The sequence below is a fragment of the Lycium barbarum genome, chromosome 11, assembly GCF_019175385.1.
Source record: "Lycium barbarum isolate Lr01 chromosome 11, ASM1917538v2, whole genome shotgun sequence".
NCBI classification, from domain to species: Eukaryota; Viridiplantae; Streptophyta; class Magnoliopsida; order Solanales; family Solanaceae; genus Lycium; species Lycium barbarum.
The window spans coordinates 31,148,421-31,164,970 of record NC_083347.1 but is presented as its reverse complement, the minus strand read 5'-3'; positions in this window follow the sequence as shown (position 1 = coordinate 31,164,970).

Here is a 16,550-nt window from a genome sequence, read left to right as displayed (position 1 = left end):
TTGAACAACATCGTATGACCATAATCCTTCATGGAAATAGATAACATTTCAAGATCGAACATTTTTGGCGATTACATAAATGCTCTGTAGATTCAATAAATTTGATTAATATTTGTTAGGATAACACATCCATATCAAACTTGTAATTGATCTTATTTCAATATCTCCATGTAGGAGTAAAACTATATCAGGCTCATAGTTATAGCAAAATAAATAAATGCATCAATTGAATAAACATATGGTACTTCCAGGACCAAAGAATTCTGCAAGTTTTCTCATTTCAACTTCTTTCAACAGATAATATACTACTTCTAAGAACTCTTCAAGAGTTTTAATAATATTTCAAGCCATCAACTTGCACTAACAATATGATAGATTTTTATTTCCACAAAGACGTAAGGATAAATAGACCCTCAGTCAATGAATATTGATTAAGATGATTAAATCGCATTCACCTTGCTTGATTTATTTCATGTAAGAATTATGAACAAATTTCTAGAACTCGTATATGCTTCAGGCATTTAAAATTCTTCAAGAATTTTCATATAACTTTTATCAAGTGACTATATCCATTTAAATTTAAATGCGTGACATTTTTTTTTTTGTCTAGACTGTAGGTCTAATAAGCTTTATGCTTACCAAGATGTGTCATTTCACTTGGTAATTACTTCTATATCAACATACTTTAACAGACGTAAAATTCTAATCCTCATAATCTCTACAATATTGCGCGCTATATTGTATCAAAGATATCGTCGACGATATATCATTTGTATTGGTACACAATGCGACTTAACTTATTGAGATCTCATCATTTTCATTATTTTCAGGTACCTTAACCTCTCATGAGGTTTCATGAAATATTATGTCATAGGATCTTCAATAACACAGTGCCTCCTCATTATGGTCATTTTGATCATTTGCTCCCCTCTTTTGGAGTATTCCATTCGGAAACGATTGGTCTACCACACTTCATTCACGGTATAGACTCGATCCTTTTGGGACATTAATATTAATAGAAGCATTTTGCATCTGAAGTATGAAATTAGCATTAGGCCAGCAAATGGTTCTAGCATTTGACTTTAATTATCTTTGAATGAGAATCAAACTAATGATAATTTACAACATATTTCATAGCTGCTTATTGTCCCTCTTCTATTAGAAAAACTAATATCTATCCCATCTTATTTGAGGGAATCCATCTTTGTGCATCATGGTAGATTAATTAATCATATACCACACATAAAAACTGTTACATGGAAATATCTTGTTCCTGACCCTGAACCAATTATGAGGGGAGAATTTATCATAATTTATGGGTCTTGAAGCATACAAGTGATGTTATATGCAATATATCATAGCTCAGACGAGCACAAGAAGCTTTGTTCTCATAAGCAATGGTTTAGCTATTTATTGGAGGCATTCAATGCTAAACTAGTTTAGATATGAACCAGTATTATCAAGATGAACTGTCTTGATTAGATATTCTGGAAATTATGCTCGTAACTCAATTATTTTGAGCAATCAATTATGCAAATGTCAAACTGCATGTTGACACTGAGAGCACACGTGACCATCTCATGATGCATCTATTTAAGATATTACATAACAAGTGAACGGGCCCATATTCATCTTTTATATTTTTTCAGAATTTAGGGAATTCAATCCTAATATTAATGAGCTGATATAATCAACTTATCATGAGAACAAACAACAGAAACAAATTCTTGAAAAATCTTCTAGATCTTCAATATACGTCGAATACTCAATCTACACATCATATTTGAATCAGGATGGCCAAATTGCTTCATGCCAATTGGAATTATTTATACTAGTTAACTTCAAGTTTACATGACATGTGCTATTTGTTTTAGTAAACTTTTGATTTATTATGACATAAATTTTATATCAATATAAACTTCAGGTTTATTATGGCATGTGATTCATCATGCTTATATTTGTAGTACAAATTGGGTAACCTTTCATATACATAATTTTTACTCACTATGATTATGAAGATATTTAATCTCCCTATCATTTATAGCTTCAATATGATAGTCATTTACTTTAGCAAACTTCGGGTTGACTACAACTTGTGTTTCAGTCATAACACATTTGTATATTACGATATAGGATGAATGGCAATAATAAATAAACTCTTTAGGAGCTTTCAATTTATTTTCCATAATTAGATATTATTTGTACACTACTGATGTCATGATTCTTGTAGACAAATAATTAGACTCTTTTGGAGATCTTGATCATTAATTTGTACTATCAAATATTTTTTTTTAGACATGTACTGCTGGTATCATGAAGGAAACTTAAGTAGAGACTGTCGGTGTCATTAAAGAAAAGAGTAATCAAATGAACATTTAAAAACTATCATAAATTCATACTACTTCGGGAGTAAATTTCAAAGTCACACTATTCCAATTATTCTTCTCAATTATTCTACCTCTTTTGAACCATATCAATTTATGATAGCTTAAAACTTATTTTAAGATATTGCTGCTTCAGGAGCAAATCGAGACACATATAATATTGAGAATTTTTTCTCTAACGTATCTTCGGTATAAATCACAATATGGAGGCCTATGTATAAATCATCACTTCTGATGATCATGAATACAAATAAATTTAGTATAAATTTAGTGATACTTTAGACTCGTGAAGTATTAATGCCACATCTGGTGGTCTTTCTAAAAACAAGTACCAAATTAGCCAGGACATACTAATATTTAAACATAGCATAGTAATCTTAGAAGTGAATTAAAAATACTAAACCAACAATAATGAGCAAAATGCTCAAATCACTTTACCTGGCCAACACAATTGTTTTTCAAGGTTTACTAAGCCCCGGGTTACACCCTCAAACTTTCAAAGACGGTAGTATTAATATGGATTAAACTCCAATAAAAGGTTAGAGACTCGTGCTGATAATGTGTTATAAAATAATAAAATTAAAACAAGAATATTTGTAGAGAAGGAGTGAAGATAGGAGAGTTCTTATTTCTCTTGAGGGATGAAAATACAATGAGTAGAACACCTCTATTTATAAGGGAAAAGTGGTTTGGTCCTAAAGTCACAAACCCTAACTTTTCTGCTAAAGATAGACATCCACAACAATAAATAAATAATATTTATAACAGAAATAATTTAACTTAAAACTTACCCTTAATGAAATGATTTACAGCCATACAAATAGATCTGACTTGTTTTAGACTACAAGTTTCAAAAGTCTTCCTTTTTTTCTTAAACTCCATGCCTAGTCAAACTATATCACATAAATTGAAACGGAGGAAGTACTATGTAGTAAAATTTGGCATTATTTGGTACATATATTTACAGAGAATTTGACAGGATGTAACGAAAGATAGTTAAATATATAACATATTGATGGCAGAGATTAATATAAATGGGGTCCAATTAATATCTACATAAATAAGAGTAGTAATTTTCTTTTAGAGAAAAGACATAAAATCACCCCTAAACTTGCACTGAAAACTCACTTTAGCAATTTAACTTTATATATATTTATTTACCCCCTATTGTTGTTAGAAGTGAATTTAATATCTCCCTAAGAGGTGACCCGGCAAAGAGTATGTTATCAATCCTAGAACAGCGTGAGAAGAAGAAAAAATGCTAAAAGCAGTAGAATTAAACACTTGTCATCTTCCTATTGGATTAGATAAAATTAAGTGTATTTAATTAGTTTTTTTTTTAAAAAATCATTTTCTTTATCTTTTTTCCCTTTACCATTTTCTTCACTACCTTTCTTCTCCACACTTCCGTCACAACACCACAATTTTAATTTTACCTTCACTAACAAATAGCCATACCAATCCGAAGGTTACCCATCTACAAATATGACGTCATAGAAATTCAATCCCCGGTTGTTGAGGGTAAATTTCACCTAACTCGTTTGCGGTATAGCACCAGCTCCGGCGCATTCCACCTTGATGGAGCCGCAATATCCGGCGACGGAAGTAAATTTACCAATGGAGGGGTCGTTGGAGCAGAGAACCGACCCCAAACCCGACCCGACCAACCCTTTGGCATTTTGATAGTTCTTTTGAGAACGAACCCGATCAGATTAACGGGTGCTTTGTCAGCTCTGATAAGTATTCCGGGTCAAACAGTGTGTTTGCTATCTTAAAAGATATTGACCACATTTTTGTATAAAAAAATTTTAAAAAAAAGAGTTCAACAAAAATTAGAAATTAAGTGAAGGGGTTAGCAATTAGCTTAATGACTACCTGAGAAGAGAGAGAAACTAATAAGAAGACAAGAAAGAGCAAAAAAAAAGTGAAAAGTCTATGGAGAAGACGATGGAAGTGGATGTAGAGAAGAAGATGATGGGTGAGAAAAAGTCGGAAAAAAATGGAAAGCGAAAAAAATCTGATGTGGCGGCGTGTGTAATACACTACCCCTCATAAGATTGGTTATGCAATTTAAAGAGGGTATTAAATTCGCTTCCGACAACAATAGGAGGGGGGGGGGGGGGGGGGGGGGGGAATAAATATATGTAAAGTTAAATTGCTAAAGTGAGTTTTCAATGCAAGTTTAGGAGTGATTTTATGTCTTTTCTCTTTCTTTTATTATAGAACAAAAGAAGTTTCTCAATGTAAATAGAGCTACAGATTATTTACTTTTTAACACATACAATTTATGAGTTTTTCAGGGAGGGGGAGAGACTAGCTTCATTACTTTTCACTGGGCAACAAGTGCACCTATACGAAGCTTCTACAGATATTCCACTCTATTACAAGATATACATAATACTCAAACTCAAAAATAGGTTAATTAGGGTTATGGGTTAGGGTCGGGTTAGTTGTTTATGTTCAATTTTGATTCTTTTTTTTTTTTGCGCGGATTGCCCTTCAAAGGCACTATCTTTAATTTTTGCCCCTCAAATTGGTGGTCTTTATTTTTTCCCTTCGCCTAATATACCGAAGTTCTGGGTTCGAACCCCGGCTCACTCAAGAAAAAAAAAAAGAATTTTGCAAGGTATAACTTGAATTCGCAAGGCAGAATTATTCAGAGGCAAAGAAGGCACTAATAACCAGACGATTCATCCTAACTGTTGTAAATATACATACACATGTTTCCATGCTGCAACATCCATGAAACTAAACAGTAAACCATACACTGCAATAAAATTTTACAATGAAAGATAAGTACTGTAGCTCAACAAAAATGTAAAGAAGCAGAACAATATGACAGAAATTAAAGACAGCATTGCATGGAGCTTACCAATAAAAGCTCAAGAGCATGGAAAGAAGAGTAATACCTTCAGGAGAAACCAAATGAAAGAATTAAGTAGCTAGTAAGTTAAAGCTAGAATTTCCTTCAAAACTTTGCCTTCAGGCAGAGTTTCGCAGGCGAAACTTTGCCTTGCGAATCCAAGTTCTACCTTGCGAAATTTTTAAAAATTTTTGACTGAGCGGGGTTTCAAACCTGGAACCTAGGAGTGCGAAGGACAAAAATTAAAGACTAGCAATTTGAGGGACAAAAATTAAAGACCACCCCGAAATAAGGTCATTTCTGCCAATTGTCCGTTTTGATTATTAATGTAATGTGGACTGAGAAAACAAAAGCCCATGTGGACTAAGTAAACTGCCATGTCATAATTAATCACCACCGTTAATTATTATTGCAAGACACAACACTACTAAAAAATCTCTATTTTCCCACTGAAAAATATTCACTGGCTATTTTCAACTGAATGTCAGTCAGAAAAAACTTAAATAGTAGTGATTTCACACGGAAAAATTAAAAAGTTTTCCAGCATTTCAATGGGAACATGTTTTCCACCATGTGTTTTCCCAGTGAGCTGGTTCGGTGGCAATGAAGTGGGAAAATCAAGTTTTTATTTATAACACAAATTTCTCACTGAATGTCAGTGGGGAAAATCTCAAAATCTCTTCTTCTAGTAGTGCAACCACCACTAGTTACTATCAACATCCACCACCATCAGCCAACACTGTACCACCACCAATTACACCCCTAGTCGGTACCCACAACCCATGCATCACCACTATAAACCTCCATATAGCATTTATAGAATATATTGCTGACATAGTATTGAATTAATTAGTATTTATTTAAATTTTATATTTATTAATTTTAAATAAAGACAAATTTAATGTTATACATTTAGATGTTGAGAAAATAGTCTAATATATATTATTTCATATTCATATGTCATAGAACCTACGGGTTCACCGTTGCCTAGTTTACAGCCTGAGAGTTATATTCAAAACAGTCTAGGGGACCTGATCCCTGAACTGTTCTCATAGATAATTATGAAAGGTAAATGAGGCAATATATTTACGTGAAAAACTCTTTGCTCAAGGGATTAAAAACCATGCCATACCTCAGTAGGATTTCCAACTTCACTAGACTGAGCAAAGTGTAAGATTACAAGCTTTTGTCCTCGGAATTAGTTCCTAATTCTACCTCTCACAACACCTTTGTTGTAGGTGAATCTAGACCACTAGTCTCCCCTCACAAACAACTTCGCAAACTTCACTCCTTTTACTCCTCTAGGCTGAGAAACTAATACACCTAGAATATAGTACAATCCTAGTGTACCACTCAAGGGCACCCCTTGAGAATTCAACCACAACGACTAACTCTAGCCAAAGTGTTAACACACTGTTTGAAAACAAGGATCAAGAAAATGCCTACAAATGGCCTTTCTCAAAGGAACGTAGGTTCACAATTTATAGAACAAAGAAACAAAGATTCAACAACCTAAGGACTTAAATCATCTTCAATTCAGGGATTTGGTCATTTGGCTTGTTGAGGCTTGTTCTTGAGAGCACCATGATATGGTGGCGACTGTACTTCAGAAAAATGTATCTTTGTGGTTTTGCAAGTGTTAGGTCAAATTATTCCCCACATGTTATATACATATGAGACTAATGTAGAGAGCATGTGAGAAACATGTGACCAATGATAGTGACTTCTCAAGAGTCCTTAGTTTCCATCATACAACAGCTGTGCTGCTGCAGTTCTGCCAGAACAGTGCAGCAGCTATACAGCTGTTAAGTACCGTGCAAATACTTTCATAGGACCTGATGAAGGACATAGTCCTTGGGTCGTTTGTCAATTATCAAAACTATGAAATGCTATAGCTCATCAATTTCCCCCTTTTTGATGATGACAAACTTGTAAGTGATATTCCCCCTGAGGACCAAAGTTTCTTCTCCAGAGTAAGCTCAAGTAGGATGAACGATGTAGCTTTTTCATACTAGACCTCCATCTTCATGTTGAACCATTTCACAACTATGAACAACTTCCCTCTAAGAACATGTCCCTCAACAGCATTGCACCGTATCAGGACCAGGTACCCTTGCACAGTCAGTTTTCAGCACAAAGTTGAGCAATGAGAGCAGGTCACATTCTTCATCTTCTAATAGCATTTGAAGAACATGTCATTTAAATGTCCCTCATCGTTGGCAATGTCTTACCGGATCCAGGTTCAACCCGATTCCATGAAGGAGAATGTTAAAACTATATCAGCTCAAATGGAACAGCATGTGACCATTTTTTCTTTTAAGAACAATTACCAATTCAGTCACCACAGTTACCAATCTTCCATTTGGAAACCAGGTTCCCCCTGACTTCGTTTTCTTATTGGACCAAGAACAGTTTTCCTTTTTGACTACTTTTATAACATCTCTATATTATATTTCCCCCTTTTGGCATCATCGAAAAAGGGACTATCAACTTCACAATCAGAGAATGTCAGAAGCAACGATACATGGATCAAAGAAAAACATATACAGAGATCATAACGGTCAATATAGGCATTAACATACATAATAAAGTCCCCAAAACATTGCCAGTATTACAGTCCCTAAAAAAAGATTAGGAGTAGAACAAGAATAGAAACAAGGTGATCAAGGACTTGATATAGTGAAGAGAGAGTCAATGGGTGGTTGAGTTATTGGAGTTGAGAGTTGCAAGCAGTATGTCCACTCTAGCATCTGTTGTGTGATGTGCAGCCAATAGTTTTTCTTGGAGCTCCTCAACCTTTCTCTTTAATCTGGCATTGTATTCCCTTAGCTCATCCTTCTCGGCCTTCAACATTGTACTAGGGCCATTTCCATTTATTTTCAGTCTTTACCAGAGCATTTTCAACCTTCTGGCCCTCTATATCTGCTAGTGCTTTATCATTTACCTCAATCAATCATGAAATGGTGGAAGTACATCCCACTCCTCCTTTCTTAGATATGATTTCACTTTCTTCTAATGTACCCAGAGAAAACATCTGTTTCTTGATTCCTTTAGTGACATTTCCCAGAGCAACCTTGAAGTGTTTAAATACTTTCGTCAGTAAGAATCCATAGGGGAATCCATGTACACCGTCTTTAGTATTAACCACCTTCACTATGTGTTCGATCATAAGAGAGGGCAGACTGACTCTGGTTCCAACATTCAAGATTTCCATAAGGATCGGGTCCTTCTTAGAAGCAATGCATCTTTTTTCTTTTCGGGGCAACAGTACTTTGTTGACGAGTACAAAAAAAAGCTGATAGGTAGGTTTCATCTGTTTTTTGTAGAGAGTATCAGTGGCTATCTCTTCACTAAATCTAACTATCAGACTTTTGAATTCATTAGAGGCCTTGTCCTCACCAAGTTTCTTCACACCTTCAGTGGGTACTCCCAAGATCTCACAGAGCTGAGTCTCATCTAAAGTAAAATAAACTTTTCCAACCTTGCACACCAGAGTGTTATCATCAGTGTACTGTAGGTTCAAAAATTTGTTGCTCCCATACGCACACACAAGTATACGTGGTCGTACAAGTAATATAGGATTTAAAAGTCCAAATATCGTACCCACAGGGACTTATGATTAACTATTTACTAAATTAAAATGATATTAATTATCTAAACAAGAAATAAAATCCAAATTTGTATTTATAAACTAACTAAAAATAAAATAAAACAAATAATGAACTTCAACCAAGAAAGAGCGGATTTTTATCGGAGAAGAGATAGATCTAGGGCTATGACCACAACAACCCAGTTGAGTCTTCAAATCGTTATACCTATGGGTCACTAGTTGACAGGTTAATTATAACTTTATGAGTATCTTCCGAGTCGCTCACAAGCCTGTAAATGCTACTATAACGTCTATATTCCTATGGTCGCCAGAGGTAACAAGAACACATTTACTTTTCCGTATTCAACCAAGCAAGGCTAAAGGGTCTATTCCTATCCTCATTAGCGAAACGATTAATCGAACAACCTCTATTTATTCCTAGTTCAATTCACACGCCACAGATAGTGCTCAACTATTTCGTCAAATAATCAAATAATTAAGACCAAGAATAAATAAATAACCTAAAGATGGAAAATCAATAGATATAAACGATAATCAAACTCCAACTTTCATGATACCGTCAAAACCCTAGAACTAAAGAGTTTAGCTCCACATGGACATGGAGGGAAAACAACAAATCATCGAATAAAAACGTAAAAATAAGTATTACAAAGAAGAGTAGATAGAACCCTGTAACTACGGCCTCCACGTTGGCTCCAAGCTCTCTCTAGGTCCAAAGTTCTGAACTAAGGGTTTCAAGTTATCCAAAGTTATGTAAAAACCGTGTAGAATATGCATTTATAGAGTTCCAAAAGGCCTGGGCTCTTAAAAACCAAATCCAACTCGGACCGGGAAAAATAGTGGGGGCGCGGCACACCCGCTTCGCGGGTGCAACGCGCAAGGAAATATTAGAATTAGAGGCTAGTTTTGTGCGTGTCAGGGGTGCGACGCAGGTTGATTACCTGATTGCTCAGGTACGTTTTTTTTTTTCTTTCTACATCTTTTTTCCTTTCTTTTCTCAATTACAATTTCACGTAGTCTTTCCTTTGTCTTCATTTTGGCACATATATACTTCATCAATCATGGTTCATCATTATGTCCCCCCTCTTGTCTCCTTTCATTCTTTTCTTTTCTTCTTCCGCGTTTTATTCAATTTTGCTCTAAATCTCTTCATCTTTGCACCTCTTTATTCCTACATAGTTAAAATATAATATTAAGCACAAAGTAATATAATTAATACTCAAAATATAATTAAAAGTACTAAAATGTGAGGCAACAATGGCTAAATATATGCATTTTAGGCCGAACATCACAGAGTCACAAAGAAATCAGTGACCTCTTCCTTATATGCTAGAGCAGGACCTTCAAGAAGATGATCCCATCTTGGAACTCTCAGAATTTCCAGTAGCTCAGCCATTCCTTGGTGTCCTTCCATCTCTGAATCAAACACCCTGCCCAGTAATACGCTCTGCCCCCTTAGGTTTTCTAATCTTAGCAACTCTTTCTTCTCTTTTGAACTTCTCAATTTGGAGGAACCAAGTTCCTTATTCATGCATGACTTTCTTCTTTTTGAGGATCCAACATCTTCCTTTTTCATGTGCTTTTCTTTTCTTAGGAGTCTTTTGTACATTACCCCTTTCAATGCCATCTTTCTCTCCTTCATCAACTTCCACTCTTGCCTTTCTTGTGTCAGCAGTAGTTTTTTCTTTACTCCTAGAGCCTCTTTTTGTTAAAGAGATCTCCTCCTCTTCCTCTTCTTGAGTTTCATCCACAATTGCTATGGCTTCTTTGTCCCTTAGTTGACTCAACTCAGCAGTTTTTATTAGTTGCCTTTTCTTTCTTGTATTCTCCCTTGGACTTCGAGGCAAGTTGTCCTCTATCCCTAGGTTTGGAAGGGGGTGGACTTTCAAAGTGTTGAAAAGAGCTCTTCTTCTGCGCAATAGACTTACCTTTTCCTAACTTTCGTTTTTTGAATGTTTTTGCAGTACCATGTCCTTTAGCATACCCTTTAGCGGGACCAGATCCTTTTTGCTGATGATTACTTCCAAGGAACGACAATGGTGGATAGAGGTATAGCATCCAAAGTCTCCTGATTAGGACCAGGTACCTTCCCTTGTACTGGAGAACTCACTTCTTTGTTTTTCTTGCGTTTCCAAAGACTCACACTCCTCTCCTATATTAGCACATCCACTTGCAAAATTTGCAACATTCCTAACAATATTTCCACTACCCAAGGATTTGTTTAAGTTACCACCTTCTACAGAGACTTCAAGTGTAACCTTATCCCTAGTTTCCATATTTTTAGTGCTTTCATCAACATTATCAGCAGTTTAGGATACACTCAGTCTTTCATTACACTTAGTGTTTTCAAGGACATTATCAAAATTTTCACATTTTCCCTCAGTTTCTAGTTCACTCCTAGCAAGCAAATATTCCTGATTAATGAACTCATCTACGGTTACTTCTAAGTCCAAGAGATTTTGATTACCTGAGTTTACTATTGCCTCGTCTAATATTTCTGAACCTCTCTCACCTCCTTTGGTTGCATTTTTTCTAGTTATTTCCATTCCATCATCCTTTTCAGTTCCTTTCTTAGTGAGCTCCAAGAGTTTAGAGGTAGTGACAGAATTGGCACTATTATCGGGAATGGGTTTGTCGGACTAAGAGGGGTGTGTAGATTCAAGGGCACAATCTTGTGATTGTTTATCCTTTTGAGTGTCAGAGGGACCACAAACGGTTGATTTAGAGATAGAGCTTTTTTGGTTTTATTCATGGAAATTTTGGGTTTATGGCTCGAAAACAGAGGACGGATGGTCAGTTGGAGGAATGGCTTGAGAGGATGAAAGTGTAAGGATGGCTTCAGTAGCATTTAAGGAGGTTAACACTTGGTTATAAATAGCAAAATTTGAGTATAAAGAAGTGATGTTGAGGAATTGGGAAGGGTTTTGATCGACGAAGTTGTTTGTGAGAAGAGGAGAGAGAAAGCGCACTCTGGTTTAAAGATTAAATGAGAAGCCCTCTTTTGGTTGGTCAAGAGAGGTTACTGGGTCAATTCAGGTCGGTCTTGAAGAATGTGAATCGATGAGATGAATTTTCAAAAAGCCGGGAGAAAGGACTGACTGTTACACCTAGGAAAAAAAAATTCCGTTCATGCACAGTGAATAGAATGACGAAGGGCACGACGTATACGATGTTTTTATAAGTAAGAAATAACATTTGATGATTCTAAATGAGATTCCAAAGACATGTGAGGTAGGAGACGAAAGTTGTTAAAGAAAGCAAGGTATAGGTGGTGTGTCGAGCAAGATTTACGAGTATCGAATTAATGATGGCTTAATGATGTTCTGGAGAAGAGTTATAATGTCCCTTATATTGTTAACGAGGTGTTAAACAAGTGTTAAGAAGGTTCCATAAGGATTGGAGATCAAACGAACGACGAAGATCATTTTAGGGAAATGGGGTTATACGACCGACTTATACGGTCCGTATAACATTATACGGTTCGTATAAGGGTCCGTATAACACCCAGCAGAGATGATGTTTTCCTGATGGTGAACCACGACCACTTATATGGGTCGTGCAATGTTATACGGACCGTATAAGGGTCCATGGAAGTCCCGACGGGCTGAGTTAAGTTCAATTATATAAATGTGATCCCACTTCACTAATTTCATTTTCCCACACTTCTTCATTTCTCTCAACGCTTCTAGAGGGTTCCACACACTTCTTTCATAAGAACTCAAGATAAATTGATGATCAACTCCATCAAACTAACAAAATCAAGTGTATGAAACTCATTGAAGTTCATCTAAGCCAAGAAATTCCTATGGAAGTGAACTAAGATTTTGGTGCAAGAGGAGTATTTTCGTTCAAGGATTATTCCTACACTATCTAAGGTAAGTTTTATGATCATTCCATGTTGTTTAAGATATTGAGAGGTTGAAAGACTTAGATTATGAAAGGAGATAGAAAATGGGTTATAAGGATGAGAATAATGATATTTTGAGTAGTAGCTTGGGATGAGTCATGATCTTGATATATTGCGATTATGATTATGCTAAAAATGATATTAAGGACATGGGATAAGCATTATATGTGAGAAAACGTACTAGTATACTACGACCATGATTATAGATGGATTGAAGTGAAATTGTGGAATGTGGGTAATGTAGACGAATGGAGATTGTTGGATATAATGTTGTGAATATTATTACAGACGTTTGGGAATTGATATATGATATGAGGAAAGTTGTATAAACTAAGGAAATGCCGCCCAATTTTCTATATCTTTAGAAAGCACGTTCATATAATCGATTAGATAATGTTAATGCGAATTCTCTTGAAGGTAGAAATGTGAGCATTGAAGGAGAACAATAAAGCGATGGAATTATTAAACCAAAGAGGTATGTAAGGCTAGTCCTTTCTTTCTTAGGCATGACTCCTATGGCATGAATCCTCCTATCTTCCCATGATTTTCCTACATATCGGAAATTATGAGTCTACAATTATAAAGAGCTTCATACAAGATAAAGAAAAGAGATACGTTACGAGCATGGCAATACTGATGATGAATCTAAGTCTAGAAGTCCTAAAGCTCATGATATGACATTCCTACGGAGCTAATGATCCTTGTATGATTCCTATGATATTATTTTCCCCTACCTCTCCATGACTTTCTTACATTCCGGGAACTATGAGTCAACATTGATAAAGAGCTTCTTATGAGATAAATATGAGAAATATATCATGAATACGATAATAATGATGGTAAGTTTAAACCTAGAGATTCTAAAGCAAGATATGATGTCTATGAAGTTAATGATCCTATTTACGATACCTTGATGTTGTTCATGGTGTACACTCACATTAAATGTTAGTTCCTTCAAGGTGAGATAGGATGAATATGATCACTCCATAATGTAATCGGGTGTTCTCGACCTTATATCACCCCGATATTGTTATAGATTGTTTATAAGCTCTAATGCTGTCCTATGACCAATGTGCCAAAAAGTTACGATTCTATGTTCATAGAGGGTTTCATATGAGATAAAGGTAACGTATATGGTACGAGCACGGCGACGATAATAGTGATAATGATAATGATGACGACGATAATAGTGATAACGATAATGATAACGATGATAATAGTGATAACGATAATGATGACGACGGTAATAGTGATAACGATAATGATGAGGACGATAATGGTGATGATGATAATGATTAAGATGATAATAGTAATGACGCTGAAGATGTTTATGGGCTTTTATGTATATGTGCCAATGTATGGCTATTATGTAACCCCGAGCTTATATGGCCGGGTAGAATATATATATAATACGCGCGCACCACTGCAGTTGTGTACAGATAACACTGAGCCTTGGTAGGGCCAGGTACGGATACCACTGAGCCTTGGTAGGGCCAGGTACGGACAATACTGAGCCTTGGTAGGGCTAGGTATGGATAACACTGAGCCTTGGTAGGGCCAGGTACGCATAACACCAAGCTTTATTTTAGCTGGGTACGTAAGACACCAAACCTATATGGTCGGGTATGATATTACTATGTGTTCAAATGTATGAAAAGCCCGGAGGACATGTATGTGATATTGTCGAGCCACTACGTGGCCGAATACGGATAATGTTTAATGTGTATGAGCAGATACGGTACTATGATATATGTATGATACGATGATGTATGCGCTATGATGATACATGTACTATGATTATATATGATACAGGCATGAAGGGTATCCACCCTTAAAAGTTACGCAGCTTATATATTCATCTTATATCATATAATTTCTCTATTATGTTCATTTCATTCATGCCTTACATACTCAGTACAATATTCATACTGATGTCCATTTTCTTTAGACGTTGTGTTCATGCCCACAGGTAGACAGGGAGACGACCCAGATTTATAGAAGCCGATAAGCAGACTTTTGAGAGCACTCCATTATTCCGGAGGTGCCATTGATTTACTGTTTTGTGTACATATATGTTTTGGGCACGACAGGGTCCTGTCTCGTCCATATGTCTAGTACTCTAGTAGAGGCTCGTAGATACGTATGTATGGGCAGCATGGTCTCACGATGTCCTTATTGTATGCATATTATTTTGATAGCCGAAGGGCTTATGTATATAAAGGTAATTATGTTCAAAGTGAAAAATGGTTTTCCTATGATTTGAGTATTAGATTATTGAATGAACGCTTGATGTGTACGATGGGTAATGGTACGAGTGGTGCTCGGTGGTTAGCCCCGGGTACCCGTCATGGCCCCTAGTTGGGTCGTGACAAAAGTGGTATCAGAGCTGTTCAGTCCTACGAAGTGTCTACGAGCCGTGTCTAGTAGAGTCTTGTTTATGGTGTGTTGCGCGCCATATCTATAAACAGGAGGCTACAGGGCATTTAGGATGGTTATTCTTCTTTTATCTCTAAGATCGTCCGATAGAGCTAAGCCATAGGAAATGAGATTCCTTATACTAACTCTTGATTGCAGCAGAAAAACGGTATTGACAGAAGAAAGTGATTGATGACATTGAAAGTTATGGAGGTGAGCCCCTTCGTTGAGGCTACGTTATCGGAATATGTATTTATATGATAATGGATTGGTTGTCATAGAGGTAAGTCGTTGTAAGTACAACAGAGGAATTGACTAAAGGTCTCTTGATAATAAGTTCAGTTATAAGTTTGTGAACTAAATCAATTGAATGAATTAGAACAAAGGTAAGCGACGGTACGAAAAATGTGTGTCGAGTGAGGTAAGAATATTGAGGTGTAATTGAAATGTAAAGCTGAAGGATGAAAGGGAGAGTAAATAGGAAGGGATAACCGTGCAGATCGCTAAAGGACCAGGTACATCTCGAAGTGTGATATACGAGGTAAGTTTCGACATCTTTGAGCTTTTCTTTGAAAGTGGGAGCCCTGTGTGGCTGAGATATGTCGTACATATATATTGGCCCTCTGAGGCATTGTTGGTATTTGCTGCGTGCAGGTTTCGGGATAGTAAGAAATATAGAGGAAACTCCGCTGAAATTTTCCTAGAATCTAAAGGAGATAAGATATAAGCTTGTAATATGTCCTAATGGGAAAAGATGTTGTGCAAAAAGTAATGGCAGGACGAGATTGAGTGTGCTTACTTCGCAAGGTTTATTCTATTTTACGAGCAGGCTTGCGAACGAGGTAAAGAAGTGGCACTCTATAGCGTTGATTATGATCAAGATATAATAAGAGCGTGGCAAGAACTGTAATACAATGTAAGTAAAGTATAGTGAGGAAACGACTAAAGATGTGACATGTTCTATATGAATAAAGAATGAATGCAAGTGTAAAACCAGTAAGCTAGCCATGGGGCAGTAGATAAGAAAGCTTATAAGTCCTTGTTAGAAAAATCTAGCATAGAGGTTTCGCAATGACAGAAATGATAGCAAGCAAACTTGAAAAAGGAATCAGAGAAATGTGATATGGCAAAGTAATAGTAGTTTGTGATTTGTATAATCGAGAGCATGAGTGATATCTTTAGCTGTATGTAAAAGACCAAGACTACAGAGAGATGAATAATGAAATAGGATGATTGTTAGAAAAAGGATCAATACAATAAGGATGAGAGGGGATGATCAGAATGAACAGAATAAATTTTGGAAGCGAAGAATGGATTGTACAAAGGTAGTATATTCTAAAGGACAAAGCGGTACTAAGTTAAGAATAGGGT